The 11560-nt window shown below is 50.9% G+C and overlaps 1 long non-coding RNA gene across 1 annotated transcript; it reads right to left on the reverse strand.

The window, feature by feature from the left end:
• Positions 1 to 9010: 9010 nt before the first annotated feature.
• LOC122237428 lies at positions 9011 to 10648 on the reverse strand. The gene is made up of 3 exons (XR_006215990.1): positions 10190 to 10648; positions 9569 to 9637; positions 9011 to 9098 (listed from the first exon to the last, which is right to left on the reverse strand). It is a non-coding gene; the product is annotated as an uncharacterized LOC122237428 (long non-coding RNA).
• Positions 10649 to 11560: the final 912 nt, after the last annotated feature.

The following is an 11560-nucleotide window of genomic DNA, read 5'->3' on the forward strand; positions in this document are numbered from 1 at the left end:
GGAGGACAGTCAGGAATAGAGAAGTTGGAAAGGCTGGACTGTCACCTACTCTTGTCCAGTCTCCTGGAAGCCCCGCGTCTAGTAGCTGGTCAGCGCATAGGCTCAGGGCCTGAGGAAATGACGGAGAACAACATATGGACACTGTACTTCTTTGGGGCACCATATGCCTCCCTTTAGCAGGTGTTTGTTTGCTTATGTTTCCTGTGTGTCCAGTTGTGTGCCAGCTGTGCCAAGGGGGACCAGTTTTCTGTACTGAGAAGGGGCAGACCAGTCACTGTCCCCAGATGGCCTAGGGCTAAGGCAAGTTGGCTGTGAGCATTGATGGGGTTCAGCACCAGGAGGAGATCCCATGGATTAAACAGGCTGAGAAAGCCTTTCTGGAGGATATGGGACCAGAGCAGGGCCTAGGATTTGGCCAGGTAAATGGCAGAGAGGGCGGGGAGGCAGAGGCACAGTGATCTTTCTCCAGTTGGCCTAGGAAGGGAAGGGCTGGGAATTGCTTTGCACACTTGTTCCTTTGTGCTTCTGGGGTTCGGAAATCCATCTGGAAGTTTGCTCTGATAGGCTGTCCTGGAGACTTGACAGGGGAGACTACAGGTAGTGTACCAGCCAGCTCAGCACCGGTGTCAGGGGCCTGAGGACTCAGGCCTCCCTCCCCAGGGCCTAGCTGGGCATCTCAGCTCCTCCTAGAGGGAGGGAGACTGGTATTGAGGGTTGTGGGTGATCAGAGGTCACGCTGCATCCAAGGCAGAGCGGAGGCTGGAATTTAAAGTCTGGATATGCTTCTTGGAGCCCCTCAGCATGAAGGGCCTGTCCTGAATCAACCCTCTCTGCTTTTGAGCCTTATCTCTGATCTTTCGCCCACTTCCTCTGCAAACTGTGCCAGCCTCCATGGCCCGTGCTCTCCCTCCTCTCAGCCCTGTGCCCACTTCTGCCTCTTGGAATGCCCTTGCCTCCCTTCTCTGCCAGGGGACTTCCTTTACTCTCTTCTCTGACATTTGCCATCCTCCGAGCTGCACCACCTCTGTGCTCTGACTTCATACCCACACCTCTGCAGCAGGGATATCCTTACCACAGGTGCGAGGAAGTGGTCACTAGCCTGCAAATTCCCTGTGGGTAGGCCTTGGGTCTTACTCATATTGCTGTCCCCTCAAGTGTGAGGCAAAGGAAGAATGTTTCATGCCAGTGCTTAGAGAAAGTGCTAGAAAAACAAGTAAATGCAATTGTCATGGCCACATGCTCTGCGTCCTTGCTTTCACCTTCCTCTGGCTATGCCCCTCCCTGGAGGACAAGGGTTCAAAGTGACATTCCCAACCAGATCCTGGTTCCAGGCTCCCCCACCATGTCACTGGTACCAGGGACCCTAGAATCCTCTGCCCAGATGGTCTTGAGATCTGCTCAGGGGCCTTGTTGAGGTCCATCCTGAGTCCCAGTGTGGGCACGTCTTGCCTGAGGCCCTCAAGAGGTCCCTCGTGGTGTGGGGTGGAGATGGAGCTGGGGACAGGAGGAGGGGGGGTTGGGGCACAGCTTTCTGCTGTACACCTGCCACAGGCCCCACGTGAGTTAGAGGTGGCTTAGATGGATGACTTCATCCTGAGTGGAGCTGTGTGTGTTGGGACCTGTGGAGTACTGAAGCCAAGAGGTGGGTGCAAAGGGAGGAAAGCTGGTGGGTCTGAGGCCAACCAGCCTTTATCTGTGGGCTACTGAGTCTTTGGATTTAACTTGTATTAAATAGGTAATGTTTTCGTATTAATAGGCAATGTTTGCTGAGCTCCAGCTGTGGGCTACACCCCATGCTAAGGGGTTTGTAGCATTTGTATGTTGCAGTCTTCACAATGACCCTTTTGGCGGGGACTAATACTGTTCCCAGTTTACGGGGGAAGGAACTGAGGCTCAGAGTTACACAGCAAGGGCTTAGACCTCCATCTATCTGACTGTTTCCTTCTGAGCTTTCAACCACTCTGCATATCACCTCTCAGAGGGAGGCCTGTGGTGAGTACACTCAGTGTCTCCGTGCTTCCAAGCCCAGTGCTGCCTACCCAGTGTCTGCCCTTGGGCAGGAAAGCTGCAGCCTCAGTGGGGCCTGGCTTTGGGGGGGTGCTGCTTGGCTCCCAGGCAGCGGGTGGATGTCTGAGCAGCTTGACAGTTGGAGGGTTGGAGGAGCTCAGAGGCAGGGGCAGGAGGTCGGGCCTGGTGTGGATCTGTGACCTGGGCCTGTGGGGGCTGAGAGCTTTTCATTTGCCACCTGGAAAGCCAGCATTCGCATGAAAGGTTCTTCCTTCCCCTCACACTTGAGTTGAGGCCTCAGTATCAAATTTTAGATTCTCTTCCCATTGGGATATCCAGAAGCTCAGCATTTCTGTTGTACCAAGGAAGACTGCATGGTAATAATAGTGTAATATTATATTATGCCGACTGTTATTTTTACAAAGGCCCCTAGGCCTGAATTAGCCTCACTTCCAGGTTTTTGCACCCAGGCTGTACAGATGCTATTCTGGTGTGCTGCCTGGATATGCAAGTCATTTTCACACCCTATGTCCTTTGAGGTGTCACTCCTGTTAGGGGCCAGTTATGGTCAGTAGGGATGGAAGGCAGTCAGGGAAATGGCAGGAGTGTGGCCTTTAGACTGGGACTTTGATGGGTTCATGTGGCACTCACGACCTCACCACCGATGCTGCTGAACGTTCAGTCTCTCAGAGCCTCAGTTTTCTCATCTTTCTGGAGGTGTCGTTGCAGGCTTCAGTGGTGGCACATGGTTGATGTTTAGTGGTAACTTACTGTGACTGTCATTCTTACTTTCTGGAACAGTTTCTTGGGCTGTCAAGGGAAATTATTCTTAGAAGCCAAGCCACCTGCTCCCATGTGGGATCTGGGTTTTCTTTCTCAGTGGCAGGTGCATGTGGGGAACAGAACAGGATGATTTCTGCCCGTTAGCCTGTGTCTCATGAAGGAGATGGGCCCTCACAAGGCACTGGCTGAAGGCACTGCTGGAAAGCCTACATTTTGTCCACGAGAAAGACGGTGGGAAGTAGCACAAACTTCCCTAATGACTCTTCTGATCTTGGGGATTGTTATTCGTTATGGATCTTTTTTTCCTTCAGAGAGGGAAAGAACACTGGGTGTGCCAGAGCACTGTCACGGGCAGGCAGAGATTTATTGTCTGCTTTGTTTTTTGGGTTTCCTCCTGTCCTCATCCAGCCTCTGAGAGGAGCATGGGGCTGCCGAGTGGCCCGCAGTGGGTGGGTTTGGAAAGGAGAGAGGCAACCCTTTCGACTTCAGGGCAGGCGTAGCCTGAGTGTTTTGGACTGTCTTCCCTGAGCTCTGCTTGAATATCCACGAGCTCAGCTGGCCTGGCACTTGGAACCAGCCATTGTGTCCGTGGTGACTCACTCACACCAAACTCCCCTGGAAATTCTGGATGAAGTGGGTTCCAGGGACATTTTCAACTTTATTTCCAGTGGTAAAACATTTGGTGTTTGTCTCATGGTTCCCTCAAATCCCTGGTTCCCCTGGGGGCAGCTGCCTTGTGCTGGCGGGCCATGGGGAGAGCAGCACTTCCCACTCCCTCCCCAGGCTCCTGGGCACCCACAGGCCAGGAGTCCCCCCGAGGGTTGGCGGGGTCCCAGCACCCAGGAGGTGCTCAGCAAACTAATGGAACTTTAACAGAGAAAAGGCCAGGCCCAGCCAAGTGCGCACCAGGGGCTGTTCCCGTTCTCAGTTGGATCTTGCAGGAAGGACAAAGCAGACATGGCCTCAGGCAAAAGAGGGGTAAACAGGGCAGAGTCGGGGAGTCGGGTTTATGGCGGGAGGGGTGCTGTGGGGTGGGAGGCCCAGGAGGGACCAGTGCTTGTTGCCTGTCCCTGGAGTGCTTGCAGTGTTCTCATCTTCTCAGCACAGGCTCACAACCTGGGAGGGGGGAGGGCTGGGGCCAGCACGAGGGGGTTTCCAGACGCCTCCTGCTGGCCACCTACTCCTGTTGGCCCCTCTCCTCTCTCACCCTTGGGACCACAGCAGCCCAAGGGCCACTCAAGGCGTCTGGCTTGTGTAGCCCTTGCCCTCTGAGCCAGTCTTGGCTGCCTTTGCCTCATCTTCCCCATCAGCTGGAGCACCCTTGAGCTGTAGGGCCCAGTCTGGCTCAAGTACTCCCTCTCCCAAGATTCTTCTCTTTTTCAGACCTCTTTTTCCTATATGAGGTCTGGGGAGGGAGAAGGGTATGAGTGTGAGGACAAAGTTGGGTGAACCAACTCCTCAGTGAGGTGATGGGTAGGCAGGCAGGGGAGGGTTTTCCTTCTACTGGGTGCATGTCTGACCCCAGGAAGCATCTACTAGTGGCTTGGGCTCTATTCTCTGAGGCTCTGAATGAGAACCGTCTATCACTTTGCCCAAGTAGTGGTCAGCTGGACTCCAGTTCCTAGGGGAGGGCCTAGGGTCATTGCTTCTTTGCTGGGGGTCTGAGAGGGGCACAGCTTCTGCTTCTTGGCGTCTTAAAAGCTGGGAACTGCTTTTGTGGGCCCCTGGAAGCAGCCTGGGCCTGCTGGCTGGGCCCAGCAAGGGCTCTCTTCCCACTACTCACAGGACCTCCCCTGGTTCGGGGTTTGAGGGTGGAGGGGTCTGGCCCTCAGACATGGGCTTCCACTGCATTGCATTGATTCTCTCGCTTCTGCTTCATCTCTGCCACAGCCTCGCGATTTGAGGTTTAGAGCAGGGATGGTTCAATCTAAGATCACAAAGACAGTAAGATCAGACGTCTACTACCTGGACTCCCAGCCTTGGGCAGTTTCTTCCCTCCTTCCACAATGATCTTGCCTACCCCATTGGCCCAGTTGCTTGTTCCTGTGGGGCCAGTGAGAGTGGAGGCCCCAGAAGATGACCCCTTGTTGCCAGGCCCAGGGTGGGATGGGGGTGAGGGGGACTTTCCTGACTACACGTCTGTCTGAAGGCAGACCTTGTCTGGATTCCTCCTTGGCTTCTCTTTCCACTGAACTTGCTTTCCCATCCTTGTCTCTTAGACTTTGGTTTCAGGTTTTCCCCTCCTGTGTTACTTCATCAGGTTCTCAGGTCTGGAAGGATAAACCCATTTGATGGGTTGTTTCTTTCAAAGTGCTGTAGGACATGTGTGGCTGAAGCCAAATGCCTTCCTCCCAGCTCAGACTCCCCCTCACCCCCCAGCCCGTGTTAACTGCTGTAAACCAGTGTGGCTTTGGGGCAGCATCTTCTGTGACCTTTTGGTTTTTGCAAGAGCCTCGGGGAGGGCACACCACAGGGGCTGCTGGCTGAGAGCTCATGCCCTCCCTGGTGTCCTCTGTTTTAGGTCAGCCTGTCCTCTCTAAGCCCCTTCTTCTCAGGAAGCTCCTGTTAATATGTTCCATTTCTTGTATCAAGCAACTGTCTTGCTAACAGTGTTGTTGGTAATTCATAGGAATGGCTGTTATTTTTGGAGGCTGGAGCCTATAATGACCAGCCTAACACCGGCGGCTTATATTTTTTATTTTTTTCAGCTTTCCTCATATTATTGTAGAAATTACAGAAAAATATTGGCTCGTCGTATTCAACAATATATACGGCTGATTCCTTGTCATTGTGTTAATCCTAGAAAAATAAACCTTTTGGCATCTTGTAGATTTTCCCGGGGTTCCCATGCATATTGAAAACTGTTAAATGTCTTTCTGTGTAGCATTGTGCCTAGGAAGATACAGGCATGATTAATTGGACTGGGTTGGTGTTAAACGTTGTCATGTCTCGGCTGTGGCTGAGTGTGGGGTGTATTGAAGCTGCACACAGTCTCCAGGGACTGGGGTGCTGGGACAGCTGACAGCCTGAAGGCCAGAGTCTGAGCTGGCACGGGGGATGCTGGACTTCCATGCAGTTGGACTCATTTGAACAGGAGGAGAGAGGTCTGGCTTGCTATACCAGGAGAGAGGCAAGGAGTGTCAGTGACAACAAGGTCCTCTGGAGGTAGTTTTCCTAGTCCAGAACATGCTGTAAAGTGATTTTTGCTGAAACCTGAAGGCAGGCTCACATTTTTTCATGGGAGTCTGTGAAATAAGTAGAGCAGGTATCACTCTGTCCATTTTCTGGATGGGCAAATGGAGATTCAGCCAGGCAGAATGACTTGCCTAAAGCCACATGGGAACTTAGGTGAAGCAGACACTTAACTGTAAGCCTTATGATTCGAGGACAGCCTTACTTCTTCCTCACACGGCCGCACTTTCCCCTTGTCCACTGCCACATCTCTGTATCGCTGACTGCTCCTTGGCGTTTCCCTCATTTTCTCTGCTCTTGGAGGTGCCAGCAGACAGCTGTTTCCTGGTTCAGCTGACTTTCCTAGCAGGTGCTGCTCTCCTTTCAACATCTACTCTGCTCCCTACCGAACTGTTGTCTTCCTTAGGTGACAGGTGTATACCATCCCCAAGGCCTGGGCTTATCCCCAGCCACGCCTGCACTCAGTGGGAGCTTGGCCCCTTGAAGCCTGCAGTCCAGCTTTTCCTTAGAGCAGCCGGAAACATAACTCTTATTTCCTGGCCCCAGGGTCTGTCCCTTTGAAGGCAAAATTACCATTTTCCTCCTTGAGAATCATCTGAACCAAAGCTGTATTTCGGTTTATTGACTTGGCTTGAACATAAAACCACAGGTGGGGAAAATATAACCTTCCCAGCTCAGGGCCCATTCCTTTGGGAAAATGGGGAAGGAAAAACTGGTCTTTTCATGGCCACTGTCCTTCTGCCACGAAGGAAGGTATTGCCAGGTCTGAAAGCTGAACCAGACTTTCCTTGGAGCCGTTTGTGGCTCACAAAATTGCAAGAGTTTCCTTAAATTGTTTGTAATGTTCCTTGGAATTTACAGTCTGGGATGTTCCCTAGGGCACAATTCTCTAGCAGGATCCCCACATGTGATCCCCACATTGTCCAGGGGAGTGGTGCCAATAAGAGGCAAGGATGGGCACATTGGTCCTTTCCCCAGTGTAGAAGTCAGCACTGTGTGTTCTCAGGGCTCTGGGGGTTTTGAACTCGGCTTCCAATTCAGTTGGCTGTTCGCTGTGTGTGTGTGTGTGTGTGTGCGTGAGTGACTGTAGGCAGAACTCATTCACTGAGTTAGAAAGAAGCCTGATGGTGGGGGAATAATGAATACTTTGGGAACATCTATTTGTTTTTAATTCATCTCTGTCATTTGTCTAGCTCCCCTCCCCTCTCCTCCCACTCTTTCTTTCTTCCTTCCTTCTTTCCTTCCTTCCATATCTACATTTTTAAAGGCTATTTTTGACCAGCTGGCACAGATATACACCAGTTCATAGACCGTGTATACTCAATAATGTTATTTAAACAACTTCAAAAAATGTTATCTGCATTTTCTTTTCAGGCCTCATTTTTTGGAGCATAAATTTGAACCTAGAAATCAGTTGATCATGTAGTCCTTTGTGGTTAAGAAGGCCATTTTGTCTTTGAGCAGAGCCTTACACATGGGCGTTTGCTGTCACACTCATTTATAATTTCATTTATGGGTGCTTTTGTACTTTCTTTTGAACTATAAGCATGGTTGCAAGGCCCTGGCCTCACTCTCTAGTGTGATGGCTATCAGTTCCCCATACACATTCCAAGCTTAAGTCATAATGCCTTGGTTATGGTTCCCAGAACACAGTACACTCTTCCATGCTTGCCTACCTTTGCACATGTTGTTCCTGCTGCCTGAAATGCCCTCATTTATCTTATCACTTGATGAGCTCCTTTCCACCCTTCAAAAGTCATCCTGGATACTTCTTCCTCTGTGAAGCTGTCCCTGGTACCTGTAAGCAGTGCTAGATTCACCCTTTGTGTTCTTACAGTTCCTAACACACTGCACTCTGTTTCCTGTGGGCTCCTTGAGGCCAGGAAGTAGATTTCAGTCATCTTGATTTCTTCCACCAAGAATAAACTTGTACAGACTAAAAGCAAGTCAGTTCTATTGGAGAAGCTAATGAATTTTAACAAAAATGTTACACTTAAATCCCAAACCATGCTATGTGCACTATGTTGCCTCGGGTCATGGTGTTACCGGGCACATGTACTGAGTGTGAATGTGTACACCTGTGGATCCTGGGAAGCCTCTGAGGTCAAGGTCTCTCTGCCTCATTCTCAGAGAATTTACTGCCACAGGCCTGAGGCTGTGGCTAACAGGAATGTGGGTCCTTCTAGATTGCATGTGATAATGTAAATCAACAGCAAGTGCACAAAAAGCAGCATGCGAATGTCAGACTCTGATGTTGATCTGCCACAGAAGTAGCCCTCACTTAACCCATATATCCTTCTACTCAAGTTGGCACTTCTGCTCTAAATGACTCTGAATGGGTTGGGGTCCTGGCAGCAAATAGATGGAGCTAATTGAGAAGAGTTTAATAAGGGACTATACACAGTCTGAGAAGGACAAGGGCCCTGAAAGGGATGATGAGCACCCTGAGGTGGCAACAGTGGGGAGCAAGAAGAGGGAGGAAGAGCTCTAGCTATAGTTGTAGCTCACCACAGGAGCCGGGGACTCTGGCAGAAGAGGCCAAAGCTTGGTGGCATAGTGGTGGGCGTAGTAATAAGTATCTTGATCTTCCTCACCACCACCCTCTGCTCTAGGGCTAGCACCTCCCACTGGCCAAACCCACCTGGAAGCCAGAGGACAAGGGAGCCCGTTTATGCAGCCCCACGGCAGCTTTCAGGGCACAGGGCAAGGTGGCAGGCAGGTCTGCTGCCCCCTGGGCAGTCAGTGCCCACCTGGCCAGCTGCATGTTGCTATGCCCATCTGTAAATGAGCAGGCACACGCCTAAGGACCATCTGTGTCCCTTCAGTGACCTTTATGTACAAGAGTGTGCTTTTATTCCAAAGTGGGTTCATGTAGGGATCTGAGGAATGGAGTCTTGTACAGGCTGGTAGGGGCCAGTGATTTCCCAGGAGGACATGATGGTTGATGAGCTGGGCAGCGCCTCTTTCATCTTCTGTCTTTCCCCAGTGAATGCAGTCAGGAGGCTTTGGCCTCAGTGGTTGGGAGGAGCAGGAATGGTGGGAGCAGACAGCCTCGCCAAGGAGGTAGAAGAGGCCAAGGATGCTGCTTATGAAGACACCGTGGCATGCTTGGTGACCTATAGGTATGTGTCAGAGAATGGGCAGCTCTCTACCCAGACATGCTGGGGCTGAAAGTAGAGATGCCATGTGGTTTAGTCAAGGGGTGGAAGCTTTGGGATCTGAGCATGGATCCTCGTTCCAAGGCTTAACTTTGGGCATGTTGCTTAACCTCTTTGAGCCTGTTTTCACAACTGTAAAATGGGAAAATAAATCTGCCTTTGCAAGCTTCTTGTAAAGGTTAGAAAGATACACACACATATCCTACATATGGTAGAGAATGGCAGCTGTTGTCTGTTAAGTACTCATTTAAGCAGATCTGGACACTTGACCTTGTGCTTACTTTGGTCCATGGACTCTCTGACACATTTTCACTTTGGATCTTCCCCAGGTAAATGACCTTGGGAGAAACTAAAGCAGCTCAAGAGTTATGAAAATGTTCAGGGCCTAAAATGGACTTGTTTTTCACTTTCCCACAAGGCATACTTACTAGGAAAAGTCGCGGAAAATTCGATGCTCAGTTTACAGTCCCAAGAACATGAAAAAGCTCCCCTGCCAGCTAAAAAAAAAAGTAAGAAAGAAAAAAAAAGATGGATGTTATTTCTGGGAGAAGGAATTTCATACAGTGGCTCAGGCAGGAGACGGTGAGTCAGATGTGCTAAGAGCCGGGCCAGGCTGGCCCCGCAGGTCCCCCTCGTGAGTCAGTGCTGCCTGTGAGGCTGAGGCTGGGCGGGCAGCAGGCCCGGCAGGCCATAGAGCCAGGTGTGGTCTGCTTGCGAAGCTGTGGCTCTGCTGTCCCATCACCCCCTCAGGGACATTGAGAATACCTTCCTCTATCAGTGTCACCAGCCATGGCAACTTGGGCAGTTGCTGATATGATCGTACCCCCTCACCCCCAGACTGGCCTTTTTCTGTGAAGATTATCTGCTTTTAGAGGAAACCCTCAACCTCCCTCCCCAATGCGACCACAGACTCCCGTAGCCAACCGAGAGTTTCTTCTCCTCCTGTTTACTTCTGGGGACCTGTTGGGGGTGGTGCACGGTCTGGCAGAGCCTGGGGTAGAAGAGAATGTTCTACTTTGGGGGCTTTGAAGGGTGAACAGTAAATGTACCTTGAGCTGGAGTCCTTCCAGCTGTCCCAGGGCACCATGCTGCAGAAAATCAGGACGCAGGAAACCAGGCATTTGAGTCATGAGAGGAAGAAAGCCTCCATGGGTGAAAAGAGGTCAGCCTTGACAAAAAGTGTGCCAGGGAAGTGGGCAGAGCCAGAAGTGTGGGGCTTATTTGGGAGATCTGATTTCAGTTCAGACTCTGACCCTTACTCAAATAAATGTTGATCTTTCTGTTATTCCTTATCTGCAAAATATGGAGACGGTTCCTATCTCACAGGGGGATGTGAGGATTAAATTAAGATAGTTTATGTAAAAGCACACCGTGATCTACAAATTAAAAACAAATCAATGTAGAATATTACTACTAATGGATAGGGAAAGAAAGGGTCAGAGAGGTTAACTGACTTGCCAGAGGTCACACGGTTAAGTATAGAACCAGGACCTAAACACTAATCTCTTCTGTCCTCTGTTTTCTGTTGTTTTGGTTTCTTCCATTTTTAGGGGAAGACATGGAATGTTGTAATTATTTGATCATTTTGAGCTCAGAGTTCCTTGTGGGTTAGCAGACCCTTGTGGGGTCTTGGCCTCTGGCTTGCAGCCTCTGGACAGTGGATAGGTGTCACAGGCAGAGGGTGCTGTGGCTATTGAAGGAGCTCTGCCCCCAGGGGTGGATTTCAGCCCTGCGTGCCCACTTCAACCTTATTGCTTCTCTCCTGACTCCTCTGCGGCAGAGTTCGCCTGTCTTCTTCCCCTGCCCAGAACCTACTTTTCCCTTCTGTCACGGCGTCTGCCATGATGTATTGAGCTCCTTGGTTTTTGTCTGCTTCCCTCGTCAGCCTGGGAGCTTCAAGGGGGCTGGGACAGACCTTCCTCCTCTTGTCCTCCCACCTCTGTGGGTGGACTCCTGAGCCAGGATCTGGTTTGCAGGAAGTACAGGAGCCACTGGCCAAGCTGTGTGGAGGGTCTGTCAGCCGTTGAAAGGGCCATTGTCCACCCTAGGATCTGGTCAGGAGAGGAGGATAGCTTATGGATGGATGTCCCCGGTTGGAGGTGGCAGCCTTTTTAGGTACAGAAAACATCTACCATTCTGCATATTTGATGCATTTTCAGGTAGGATGTAAGTGTGGGAGTGACTTCATCCATGCCAGTTAGGGTTAGCTGTGTGGGTCAGGAGAGGCCCAGTCAGCTTCTTCCTGTTCTACTGTGAAAATGCGTCCTTCACGGAGCTGAGCTTCTGACCAGCCCCTGTGTCATTTATGATCATGGCACTCAGGCAGGCAGAGTAGGGCTACCTCAGAATCTAGCTGGTCCTTTCCCTCAGGACCTTCAGAGGAAGAGAGGGGGATGGGTGGGTGGTCTCCACTCCACTCT

Source organism: Panthera tigris, chromosome A3, assembly GCF_018350195.1.
Source record: "Panthera tigris isolate Pti1 chromosome A3, P.tigris_Pti1_mat1.1, whole genome shotgun sequence".
In the NCBI taxonomy this organism is placed as follows: domain Eukaryota; kingdom Metazoa; phylum Chordata; class Mammalia; order Carnivora; family Felidae; genus Panthera; species Panthera tigris.